The sequence below is a fragment of the Adiantum capillus-veneris genome, chromosome 22, assembly GCF_014529385.1.
Source record: "Adiantum capillus-veneris isolate H3 chromosome 22, ASM1452938v2, whole genome shotgun sequence".
In the NCBI taxonomy this organism is placed as follows: Eukaryota; Viridiplantae; Streptophyta; class Polypodiopsida; order Polypodiales; family Pteridaceae; genus Adiantum; species Adiantum capillus-veneris.
Window position 1 is genome coordinate 107,144,066 of NC_140952.1, and position 14,578 is coordinate 107,158,643.

The following is a 14,578-nucleotide window of genomic DNA, read 5'->3' on the forward strand; positions in this document are numbered from 1 at the left end:
TTGGGTAGATAGAGCCTAAACACACATGCCCCATGTTTCAACCACTTTCCAAAAAAATATTTATTATCTACAGGGTTGTTTTGACCTAGTTTGTTTTGGCTTAGAATACACTCAATAGCTTAGCAATGTTACCCTAATATCTATTCTATGCTTAAAATGCAATTTGAATGCTTAATTTTTGGGTTATGAATAGATTAAGAAGAGGATTAGCTACAAAACTCATGGAATCATCGCAAGAAACTTACAATGTCACATAGAGATTTCACATGCATTCATGATGAAGCAGATGGTGCTTTAAACAAACAACCCACAAGGGTGTTATGAGCACGAGAAGAAAGAGAAGAGTACAGAGACTCAAGAGACACATAACTTACGCTTATTATCCAAAAAATTCATAAGTTTTTTTTACAAATTTATATCTTAGCAAAGGTTTAAAAATGTAAATTAGACTCAAATATAGGTAGAAAGGGACCAGAGATAACATATGAATTAATTACAAGCTGGAAGCTCATAACCCCTACCAACTTTACAATCTCGTAAAAATAATCAAAATTACAACTTTGGATATGACAAGTTTTTATATCAAAAATGAAGGAAGTTACAAATAATGAGCTCAAATATAGGCTTGCTTTGTTAGCTTGCTGCAACAGATAGAAGGCTTCACATGGGATTGCATTAAGGTCAAAATCTGAAATTGATTTTGAAGATCATCCCTCTTTAGGAGACTCTCCTATTGACCCTAGAGTGAGAAGCATGCCTAGATAGAAACAGTGGCTAACACCTCAATGGAAATCAAGGCGTCTACATCTTTTAATGAGAGTGCATTCCACCTACACTACCCTCTCATCATGAGGAAATAAAAGATCTATCTAGCATTCACATCACAAAGGAAGCTCTTGTGCAAGTCGATGAGGATATTGAGGTAAACATGGCCCTGACCTAATCACATATTTACACTTTCTAAGAGAATACAATGGTCTTCCTATTTAAACTATATATTAGAGCATGTTTCATTTTGACAAGTTTGTTATGCATACTTGAGTCTCTCATTGCAGGTCCACTTGCCGTGACAATTCACTATGGATTTACCTCAGCCACCTAGGTTTATCAATTCTTTAAGTAATTCACACAGATATTTGTCATACTCTAGCGGTGATAGAAAATCCCTAATGTAATAGAAATCAAATAGAAAATTTTGTGTTGCCGTTTGACTTGTCATTGTACTTCCATTTTGTCTCTCATTTTATTTTGTCTTAAGATTATTAATTATATCAAGAAATTTTGTGTCATCAGAATTTTATTTTGAGATATTTTATTTTATATTATGGACTTTTCTCTCTCTAAAATGACTATACTAGAGAGAAAAAGCACATGTCAAGGAAAATGAGGCATGCAAGGAACGATATTCATGGCTAAGGAAGTGTTGAAAGATGAATTCCCCTTTAAATGCAGGGAAACTTTTCCTAAGATCTCACAAGGACTTTAGAAGGCTCAAGTGAGTGACTGATTGATCCAAAATAACAAAATACGGCTTATGTGGGAGAGAACGGGAGGCAAAGTAAGTAGAGCGGCATGCCGATGGGCATGAAGCCTAGAACACTCATTTGCCTCTTTAAAAATCCTAGAAGAGGCTGATGAACTATTGTGCCGCCTCTTAAAAAATCAAGTTACTATTTTTGAAAAGGGGGAAAAAGCAGCCTCACTAAATCGGCCATAACTTGCTTCTTCAAAATCCCAAAAGAGGCTGAATCTCCATGTTCATATTCCATGCTTTGTACTCTGTTTCCGCCTCTTAAAAAAGTTAATATTTTTGAAAAGAAGAAAAAAGTAGTGTTCACTAGATCGGCTATAACTTGCCTATACAAGGTGAAATATAAAAAAAAGAATTCAAAATTCAGCTCTTTTCAAGATCTACAACTTTGGAAGAATCAAAAGGTATTTTGGAGATTACACATGTTACATGATAGGATTAACGTATACCATCAAGAATTTCAGGAACCTTTAATTGTATTCCACATACTACTCTTCTATGGAACTTCTTTTCAAGCTATAAGCAAAGCCCCCTAAATCCACTCCTTTTCTCTGCAATATACTTGTATGGATGATTTGTTGATGCTTTGAAGAAGAGAAGAGTGACATATGATGATTAAGGAAGGCGTTAAGCTACTTGGGTCATGGAGATCTTAGCCTCCACCATCTTACATATACTCAAGATTTTGTTTTTTGTAAAGATCTCCAATATCATGCCTTTTTGTCCCATTGACTTGATGGACCCTAGGATTTGGTATCCATATGCAGATGTTATTGTCATAAAATCATTGCTTTTATAGTAGAGGATGAGGGATCCACCTAGAGGTTGTGTCACCCTTGGTTGTGGTTGAGTGTCTTTGGGTGAAGCCTTGTGCTATACAATTTTTCTTAATGGCCCAAGATAAGCTACTACTTTAGGTAATTATATTTGAGAGTTACACTCATAGAATCCTTGTGCCTAAGGTATCTTCATTGGGACCATCCACTGTGGTCTTTGGAAAAAATTACGCCCATTTGTTATACCCTAAACAAGAAGATGCATTTCCATCTCTATTGAAACCACTTGAGACTTTGGAATTCAAATAGGCTTAACCTTTTGGGGTTGGTGATGGTGCATAGCATCATTCTTTTGGACTCCACATTATCTTTTGATTTCCTCCTTCAAATTTCCACTTGAGGTAGATCCTTGAGGTGTTTGTCAAAATGATAGGGTGTATCCCTTTGTTTATTTTATGGAAACCCACATGTTTGCATTTCCCTGGAAGTATCCTTGTGATTGCAATGATTTCCTTGACATGATTCATCATGTGGATCTATCTTCATGCTACGTTTGATTTGTTGGTAATCAAAGTAGATCTGCAACTTGAATATTAGCCAAGGGAACCAACACTTGGTTCCTCTTTTTATTCTCTAGTGCTTTGAATGGAGATTACTTTGGTTGATAGACTAGCTTCTTGCTTAGACATTAGGGAATTATTTGGGAGGTCATTTGGAGGGCCTTATAAGAAAATACAATTTTTTTCCTTCTCTCTCTAGAAAATTGGTGTGGTAAAAGAAAAGATGTCCTCATCAACCGTTCAAAAAGTGTACTTCAAAGTGGACTCTTTTGACAGAGTCATAACGATCGTAATGATTGATGGAATTTCCCTTTTCAATTATATTGAATGCATCTCATCATATCGGAGGGAATTTCTTCTCCATACGATGTATGCAATAGGGAGTCTAGGGAGTAATGGTGCTATACTCTTTCGTTTCTTGATTTTCTTGACTGTGTATTCATGGATTCTTCATCCACCCCCTCAAACCTTCTCATTGAACGACATAAATATCATCTACATGTTGATTTGAGACCTGAATATGGGCCTTTATGCAAGCGAAGTAAAACAAACACAATAGTAACACCCACGGAGAAAGAAAGACTCTAAGTAGAGGGAGCAAAACACATAGATTTATGGACAAATGGCTCACTCTATCCTTTGCATTCTAGGACCAATGTCTCCATTGCATTTGTAAATCCCACTACTTTATTGACTTTGCACGTGACGGACATAATGGTTTACTTGGCTACTGCAAAGCTGGGAAATCAGAAATTCAGAAAAGCATGGTTCACCATCAAGCAAATGAGATTCTACGTCTTTTTAATTTGCATTGTGAGGACCAAAAAACCCTTTGCAGCACACAAAAGAAATACAGGTCTGCAAGAAAAAGTATAGAACTCATAAAGGAAAGATACAAGCTTAGGTGCTCATGTGCGAAAGAAGAGACTACGGAAGCTTGAAACCTTGAAGGTTGGCTCTAGAGGTCTCACAAAAAGAATCCAAGCATTGAAGTCAGGATTGTGAACCTTTTAGTTTATTTCACCTATACATAGTTTTTTCTTATATATGTTATATTTGCTATGTAGACATGCTATATATCCAAACAAAGAAACCATAGATCCAAAGGCCAATGTAGGAAAGCAGTTGAAGCCTTTGATAACAAGTGGTCTTGCAAAGGATATAATGCATGACAAAACTATAAGGTTTTGCAGTGGGATGTTGTAACTTGTTGACCATTTTGTTACAAAGAGTGCAGTGCCTGCCAGTGAAATACAGGGCACACTTGAGTCCCTTGGCGTGAGTAAGAGAGGGTACTCAGCTATTCAATAGTCTATCTCCTCCATTTTTGCGAATAATGGAATAAAGTCTAAACTTCTACCAACAACAACAAGTGTCTAGAGAGAGAGACTTCAACTCAACCATGCACAGACAGATTTCATTGGATGTCCATTTCATATTGATGGTATTTACATATCTCAAGGAACAATTGTAACCAATGATGAGTACAACAATATCTTCATGGACCTCACTTTGGTGCAAACTAGAATGGTTGAGTTCTATAATGTAACATTTGAAGAGACAGGTGGCATTTTTCATGTTGTTTTGAAGCTAGATGAGTGTGATATTCTCAAAAAAAAAGAAGTTAGAATGTTGTTTTGAAGCTAGATGAGTGTGATATTCTAAAAAACAAGAAGTTAGAATGAGTCACAATAACATTGATGAATAGGGATCTTTCAAAATTCCCCACTGATGATCCTTCCTACTTTAGTGTTCAATCAGAAACAAACATATGGCAGCTTGGTGCTTTTCAAGTATTCCATTTCCATCTTCTTTTCAACTTTGATGAGCCCTCTTGAGATTTAAGTTTAGATTTAGTTCACGTCTCATGAGGATCTAATCTTGAACGTAAAGGAAGAAGACCACGACATTTTATATTGGGTGTTCCATCAAACCCCTATCCCTGATATCATTGATAAACAATGAATCAAGGAAAGGTGCTGGTTGTCAATGGGAGGGGAGACTTTCAAGTCCAATGGGATCTTGTAGGTGACCTTAAAACACAGAAGTGTATGTATAAATGTGGAATGGGTGCTACGATAATGGCTTCAGGCTTGTATTACATGGATCCTGCAAAGATGACCCAAAATGGTGGAGAAAGGCTCCTACTTGCCACAATGAGGATCCAAATTTCCACCTAGTTTTGGATATTCCACTTGTCAATGTCCACATTTGTACAATGCATGCTCTTTGTAGAATTGTGGAGAATTCAGTGTATCTGTACATTGGGTTTACTTGAAAAATCAAGAACTCAAAAGAACAAAAGGTTGCGGTAGAGGCGCTTGAACTGGTTTTGTCAGAGATGGGTCTCCATGGGGGCAATGTGAAAATCGAACGGGACGAGAAAAGGTCAACCAATGACAAAAATGTACCTTGCAAACCATATATTGGTGGGGTAAAGGCACCTCGTTTTTTTATCAAAACCAACGGGCGTGAAAGATAAGAATCTAACCACGCACAGAAGGATATATCAGTCCACTTATGTCAGCAAAATTGAGTTTGAACAATGGAAAAATCTCCATATGGCAGTGAAGGACCAGGAACACACAACTCGCAATGCCAAGGGTGAAGTGTGGTGTTCCATCGATGTGCTATTTCAGATGTGTGACAAAGATGAGTGGACACAAAAGATCTTAAACAAGTTTAAGGAGAACCTTCAGCTACTAAAGAAAGCATTTAAGACAACATGGACTGAAACTCAGATTACTCATTACATTGTATTGTTAAAGCACCCTCTTAAATGAAAAGGACTAAAAGGATGTTTAAAATTCCTGACAACTTGTTTTATTTGCAGCACATAATTTTCAATCACTTACCATTTATTCAAAAGTATGGAAACCCATGCATATGGAACACCCAAAGCTTAGAAAAGTCTCATTACATGGCCAGAAATGCATATTTCAGACGCACACAACATGGTAGCTCTTGAGATAAGGCAAACGGTTTGAAAGAGTTGTTTCAGTGGTTTTATTGCAGAATCCTTCACCGGTTGTAGCAAAAACATGTATTGGACTATTTGGCAACAACACAAGCAATTAGGCATTTTCACAAAAGAAAAGGAAACGAGTAGAGGCATCCAACAAGTCCAGTGCTCGTGAAGTCCAGAGAAAATGGAGAGACACAATGCAATATGTTAACCATAGGTGAATCAAGAGATTTTGATTTTAATTCACAACATGTACAAGAGATGCCTAATGATATAATAGATACAATACAAGTCACAAGTCTCTCAACTTGATGACAGATAGTGGATATCTTTTGGCACATTACCCTTGTATCAGATTGACATTGGGTTATCCACACCACCCTCTAGCCACCCAAAGAAACTGATCATGACCGGCCTTTGGAGCGAAGGCCGTAGGAATCGACCCCATTTGGGGAGCATAGAGTAAAAAAACAACAAAAAAATGTTTTTCTATTGCTACCGCCAAAACACCTCCCCTCCCTTGCTCACGTGCGTGCAATGGACCACCGCGCCTCCCTGTCCTCCATTATTGCCACCCCACTCCCTCACCCACTCCCTCAACTACACTCTCTCTCTCTCTCTCTCTCTCTCTCTCTCTCTCTCTCTCTCTCTCTCTCTCTCTCTCTCTCTCTCTCTCTCTCTCTCTCTCTCTCTCTCTCTCTCTCTCTCTCTCTCTCTGTGTGTGTGTGTGTGTGTGTGTGTGTGTGTGTGTGTGTGTGTGTGTGTGTGTAGCCCAACCCATAGGGCGCATGAAGAAATAATATATATCTCTCTCCTTTGTCGTCACCCGGTAGTGAGGGGGCCCGCCATGCATGGACACACTCTCCCAACTCTCTCCATCTCCCCACCCTCACCCACGTGCTCCCTCAACCACTCCCTCTCTCTCTTGTTTCCCGTTGACCCACTCACACACTCTGTCTCCAGCCCAGTGTCGGTAGGTGCCGTTCAGCCCGAGTATCTCCCTCTCCATCTCTCTAAACACCCACCACACACACAATCTCCCTCCCTCTCCCCTTATTCAACCTCCCTCTCTCTTCCTGTCATGTGTCGGCAACAAGCTAGGGCACAAAAGTCTCTCTCTCTCTCTCTCTCTCTCTCTCTCTCTCTCTCTCTCTCTCTCTCTCTCTCTCTCTCTCTCTCTCTCTCTTCTCTATTCACACACACGCACACTTACACACACACACACTGCCACTCTCCCTCCCTCTCTCCCCACCTCCAACTCTCTCTCCATCTCCCACTCTCACCACCCTCTCTCTCTCGTTCTCTATATAGCAGTGCATAGAAGTAGCTCTCTCCCTCTTCCATTATTCACACACACACACACTCGCCCACATACACCCTCTCTCACCCTCTCTCTCTCTCTCTCTCTCTCTCTCTCTCTCTCTCTCTCATTTTTGTGCAGTCAGTGAGCAGGGAAGATAAAAAAATGAAAACTTCTCTTATACTCTTGTTCCCACACACACACTTGCCGACACATTCATCCACACACACACACACACACACAACCCCATACACATTGATCCCACACACACTTCCTCAGCCTCTCTCTCATCCATTTCTCACTCTCTTTTTGTACACACATACACACACACACACACACACACACGCTTTCCGCAACACAACAACACTTACACGCATGAAAAACACACTTACTTACGCGCTCACACACATAAAACACCTACATGCACACAGGCATAAGCACAAATGCAAAAACATCTAAAGCAAAGAAGGAAATAAGCACCACGCCATCAACAAAAGAAGAAAGACGACCAAAAGCACGCAAAAGAAGCACGAAATCAAAGATTGACACCAAAGGCATGCCCTAGACAGCCACGAAAGTGACAAACGTGTAGATCTCGACATCAACAAAACACCAGTTCTGGCAGCATTAACCTCACACCAGCCACTCGAACCATCAACAACACCCATTTTAAATGCCCCAATCTCCACTCATCTCTAATAACCTAGCCAACGGCTAGTGAATTGTAAAAAAACTCCCCACCCCACTCTTACCTCCCTTCTCTCTATCTCTAGCTTCTCTCCCTCTCTAGCTCTCTCACTAGAGAGGCATCTAGACTCTTTACAGTGACCAGTGGGTATTTGCAAGAAACATTAGGTAAGAACCACCTCTCGGACCTATTTAAAGAGGCCTCCACTAAGCACAAAGGGAGCGAGAACACATTGGAGGCATCACCCAGGATCTATGCACTGAACATTCCATACACCACTAAGCACATAATGCACCTCACAAGCTAGGGGAGCTCACGATGTCATGCTTGTTGCAAGCATGGGCATTCTAGCATTGGCAAAATCACCACCACCACCAGTCTCCAACCATACCATGGTTGATTTACTAGTCATGATCATCCCATGCAGATAAAGCACTCATTATCACCCCACAAGGCAACATGACCACATTCAAATTGTGTGCTTCGACACCAGGCTACTGTGGGCCACTCTCGACACTACTGATCGATGTGTCGGCGGATGCATCATCTTAATGTTTCCCTAAACTAATCTCCCGCTAACATGTTAACACCGCTAACTTCAAAGTTTGCCATGTACCATATATTTCTCGCATTCCATCATGTACCCCAAGTCTCAGAAACAAGGCTGGTTATCAGCCAAGATCACCGTTTGTAAGTATCATCACCACCAATAAAGTGTGTAATTTTATCATGACCTCTGAGTACATTCTCTCTTTAACTTTGTTCTCCCCATACCCGTGGGATATTTCTAACCTTGTATGGCATCTCACTCCTGCCATCCAAGGTCATCTATGTCTACATCCTAGCCACACTTATTCTAGGTGGTGCCCCTTACAGTTATAGGATAACCCCTCGTTTGAGATGATGCTTGAGGAATTCAAGCTATGTGTGGTGTAGAGGCCACTCCACATGGCACATCATTTTTTAACATCATTTTCTTGGCGCCCCCACCGAGGATCCTTTCATGAAACCCTTCAGTTTACAAGACTGAAAACCTTAACCTTTTGTGGATGGATGAGTGGTTAATAGGGTTTGCAAATTGGACGATAGAAGAAGAAGAGCTCCAAGCACAGCTAGATGAACTTCACATCTCCATCAAGGCTCGAGTGCCAGGTGTAACGGTGATAAATTTGCAGTGGGAAAGACAACCAACATGTCAAACTCAATGGTTATACATAGCCCGTGTACCAAGGATAAGAAGGACGAGGTCGAGACCATGTCCGCAACCTATGACCAACCCACAACAACAAGATGAAGGGAGCTCTGCACAATAGAGAGTCAAGACTATTCTACTTTGAGAATCGGGTAACTCAAGTCATCGAGGCAATTATGACAGTCAGTTTCCAAGTCGCATTGATGCTACATCACAGATAATGGAAGCACATGCTCATGCTCTCACTAGAGAGACTAGGGATCTACTAAGTCTGTTTCAGGAAAGGATACCACTCTCTCCCACACGTTTGGACAGTGACTAAGTACCTCTAAGATTCACATGTGGGAGTACAACCTACCTCAAGGCTGATTACACATTCCGATACGAGTACGTTCAATCAAGGTAATAGTGGATTTGAAGGCGTCCTACCAGCACATCATCAACACTATGCTGGGGGGGAGAGTGCTTCTTTGAGGTTCTGGCATCAAATCAGCCATTTGTCCTACCTTTGGTACAAGGCAATGTACCATTTGAGATTTTAATCTATGTTCTAGTATAGAAAGAGTATATATGCCTTCTTGTAAAGAAAAAAAAAATTGGTTGTAAGCTAAGCAGTGTATCTCTCTCTCTCTCAGTAATCATGGAAAGTGTAGAATTTCCAACATTTAAAGGGAAGAAGGGGGAAGATTTGGTAGGAGATTTCTTAGATGACTTTGAAGTAGAATGTGTAGTAAGCAACAAAGACATAGCTGAGTCTCGAGTTAGAATCTTTAAGCATCTCATGAAGCTCGAGGCTAGGTCATGGTACAACGCACTCCCACAAGGAACTAAGGACTGAAAACCTTAACCTTTGTGAATGGATGAATGGTTAATGGGGTTTGCTAACTAGACGAAAGAAGAAGAAGAGCTCCAAGCACATCTGCATGATCTTCGCGTCTCCATCGAGGCTCAAGTGCCAAGCGTAATGGTGATATATTTGTAGTGGAAAGACAACCAACACGTCAGACTCAGTGGATATACATAGCCCGTGTACCAAGGAGAAGAAGGAGGCGAGACCATGTCCGCAACCTACGGCCAACCCACAAGAACAAAATGAAGGGAGCTCTGCACAATAGAGAGTCAACACTATTCTACTTTGTGAATCGGGTAACTCAAGCCACCGAGGTAATTATGAGAGTCAGTTTCCAAGTCGCACTGATGCTACATCACAGATAGCAGAAGCACATGCTCACACTCTCACTAGAGAGACTAGGGATCTACTAAGCCAGTTTCAGGAAAGGATACCACTCTCTCCCACAAGTTTGGACAGTGACTAAGTACCTCTGAGCTTCACTTGTGTCAGTACAACCTACCTCAAGGCTGATTACACATTCCGATACGAGTACGTTCAAACAAGGTAATACTGGATTGGAAGGCGCACTATCAACACATCATCACTATGCTTGGGGGGAGTGCTTCTTTGAGGTTCTGGCATCAAATCAGCCATTTGTCCTACCTTTGGTACAAGGCAATGTATCATTTGAGATTTTAATCAATGTTTCTAGTATAGAAAGGGTATACACACCTTCTTGTGATAGAAAGGGTATACACGCCTCCTTGCATTTCCAACATTTAAAGGAAAGAAGGGGGAAGATTTGGTAGGAGATTTCTTAGATGACTTTGAAGTAGCATGTGTAGTAAAAAACAAAGACACAAATGAGTCCCAGGTTAGAATCTTTAAGCATCTCATGAAGCTAGAGGCTAGGTTGTGGTACAACACACTCCCACAAGTAACTAAGGATAATTGGGAGCTCTTAAAAACTTCTTTTAAGAGGTGTTTTGGGGGGGATACCACTTCAGAGAAGCTGTGGGACAATTTGAGAGACTTGAAGCAGGAGGGTCTTTTAGAGTATTGCACCTATGAGTCCAAGTTCATGGATTTGTGGGAATGGTGGGTTGAGCCACTCGCAAGAGGAGAAGCTGCACCCAATTTCCTCAAACAGGACCGGTTCACACATGGCTAGTGGCCACTCCTCAAGGAGAAGGTGAAGGGTAGATTCGTGGCTACGTATGAGCTAGCCGTGGAGATTGCTCGCCTTAAGGACAAGAAGCTGCGGATGAAAGCCAAAGAAATTGCGTTGACAAAAGCAGGAACATCGCGTCAACCGCCAACTATGACAACCACCATTCCACCACCACTAGCTTCTAGGATAAGAAATGACCAACAAGATATGTTGGCCCACATTACTGATCAACTGCATAATTTGTTTGTCCACTTGATACATCAAGGAAGGAATCAGGAGAGAGATCAAGACCCGGGAAGGGCACGGCGACAAAACAGGGAGTATCACCGCTAAAACTGTGGAGAAGATGGTCACAATATGTACTACTGCCCTCAACTGCGACAACCCTATAATAGAGGAGGTAGGAGAAACCTAATGTCACCCCTTAGAGAGAGAGCACCTCCAACCGAGAACCAGTGCCACCAACACAAATTCTTCATCCACCCCAGACACCACCACATGTACCCATTCAACCTCTTCAACCAGGAAACCACCACCTGATCGCACTGCAAGCATCATAAGCTTAGAGGAGAAAGGAAAGGTTGTAGTAGTGGATCCACCCAGAGTGAAGGAGAAAGACAAGGGTAAGGAGAAGGTAACCTTTGTAGGACCATTTGAAACCATGACCGTAAAGAGATCTAGGAGGGAGAAACCGCACAAGCTGATGATGAGAGAAGCATGAAGGAAGAGGCTAGCAAAAGGCTGTCAAGGCCACAACAGAAAATAGGCATCATCGACTTTCAGTTAGGGGAGAATTCTAGGCCCTATTATCTAACATTGGATGTGACAGAGCAGGGACCAAAAGATTACATGGCCACAGCTGCTACATCTCGCACCAAAGGTAAGGTGGAAATGGTCTAAAATGGTAAGTACAAGGCACTCCAAAGCAAAGGTAGCCGGAGCAATTTTGGGTTGCAACATGGATGACATCCTTCCACTCGTTGACGTCAACATAAAGGGTAAGAGGGTTGGAAACACCTACATTGATGGTGGCTCATAAATATGTGTGATGAGTGAAGCTATGATGCTTCGGCTAGGGCTCGAGGTTGATCGGCCTTCTCCATGCAAGGCAAAGATGGGAAACAACACAAAAGTAAAATGTGCGGGTGTGGTAAGTGCCGTAAAGGTAAAAGCCTTCAACACTGAGGTAGAAGTAGATATTTTTGTGAGGCCAACTAAGGGGGAGGGCTATCCATTGATCTTGGGAAGGCCATGGTTGATGGCCATGAAGGCAAAACAAGATTGGGGCACTAGTATTCTACGCATGACTGGTAAGAAGGGGGAAACAATCTACTATAACATGAGAACCAGCAAGCAGAAACAAATGGACCTAAAGACATCATCAGATGAAACCACTAGTGAGTCTTCCACTTCTGAGGAGGAGACCACTTCCACCGATGAGAGCGGTAGTTCCATCAATGTGATGGGCATTATCATGAAGGATCTACAAAGTGTAATCATGCCTAGAAACCTGTCACCAGGAGGGAAAAACAACGAAGAGGAAAATAAATCACCTGGACTAGGAGAGGGTACGTTGAAGAGTATGTTGTCTATGGAATTAACAAGTGAAGAGAAGGATAAATTTTTGCAAATGTTGATGGGATTCCATGACCTTTTCATTGACAACTATGATAGAGTCATAGGTATTATGGCAGTAGAACATCACATTAAGTTGAAGGAAGGGGTAAAGCCAATTGTGCAAAAACTACGACGGCTAAGGGTCATACAGGAAAAGGCATTCCTTGCCAAGGTAAGGAAGCTACTAGAAGCAAGGTTCATTTACCATGTGGTATATATAGCCCTCGCATCTCACACTTAGAAAAGCCTCTGAGGGTTTAGCAAGGCTGCAAAGCCTAGGAGGGCAATTAAATGTAGACAAGTGCCACATTGGGGAAAGTAGAGTCATTCTTTTAGGCCATGAAATTTCAGTTAAAGGTATCAATGCCGATCCAAATAGGGTGTCCGCACTCATTGCACTACTCTCACCAACAACCACAAGTCACCTAGTCTCTTTTCTACAAAAGGTGAGTTACTTGAGTAGATTCATACATCCACTATCACAACTTGTTCTACCACTGCAATAGCTCACACAACGATCAACTTTCACATGGGACAAGGAGAGCGAACATCACTACAACAAGGTAAAGGAGGCCTTAGCCACCCTACCAACTATCCCACCGCCTAAGTGGGACAAAAAGTTCTATGTCACCTCAAGTGTGGGTGATGACTCCTTGGGGGCAATGCTACTCCAAAAGGACGCAACGACATCTTTCATGAGGCCAATCTACTTCTCCAGTTGCATGATGACAGCGACAGAGAAAGGTTTCACCCATTCGGAACACCTAGTCCTAGCTCTTGAATTTGCAACTATGAAGTTTTGATCATATTTGTTGCCTAGGCAATTTGTAATCTTACCCATGGATGAAATATTTCCCTATGTGGTACAACACATGGATGTTTCTGCTAGGATTACTAAGTGGCTAATTTTTCTGCAAGAGTTGGACTACAAGGTACATGTAGAAAGCACGACAAGGGCAAGATTGGGGGGACTCATGACCTACCAACACTTTTAGAAGAAGTTAAAGAAAACTAAAGGGGAGGGAACTCAACCACTTTCAGAGCCACCAGTAGTAGAAAGAGCACACTCTCTCTACTTTGATGGAGCTTACAAGCGAGCATCCAACAAAGAAACTACAGGTATAGTGGTCTTTGATGACAAAGGTATCAAGGTATTCTCGCTTGGCCATTTGTTAGAATCACATTCTAACAATGAAGCCGAGTATGCAGCACTCACCAAGGGATTACAATGGTGCATCTCACAAAACGCCTTAATGTATTTGGGAATGTTCTACTTTTGGTAACGTAAGTAAATGGAGTATGCACATGTAAGAATCCTAGCCTGAGGACTCACTTAAGCTGTGTAAAAACTTTGTTGGGTAATTTTGAAGCAGTTCAACTACACCACATCCCAAGGGCTCAAAACCATGAAGCCGACACCTTAGCAAGAAAAAGACTGCAGGAAATGGTAGTTGGAGCTATAAAGCTAAAGCTCCGTCTAGTTCAAGGTAGTGACACCTTACCCGACATAATGCATTTGTTGGAAACAGGGGAATGCCCACTAGATCTGACAAAAGGGCAGAAGCAATGGCTCACCAGGAAGGCCACAAGGTATCGACTTATCAATGTTGGTCTATACTGTAAGGGTAAGGACCAAGTATTCAGGAAAGTCCCTCTCTCTAAAGAAATTAATGGGATAATTATCAGTTGTCATGTTTGTGGTTCTCACTTTGCCCTAGATATAACAAGGAGGAAAATCTTGTAGGCTGGTTTTGTATGGCCTAGCCGCAATCGTGATGTACACCACTGGTGTAAGACATGTATGTCGTGTCAAAAGGCCGGCACCAGGTCACTCATGCCCGAACCACAAACACCTATTCTTTCATATGGGCCATTTGAGAAATGGGGTATAGATGCCATACAACCATTGCCTAGGGCCAACTCCAAGAAAATCTATATCATCATTG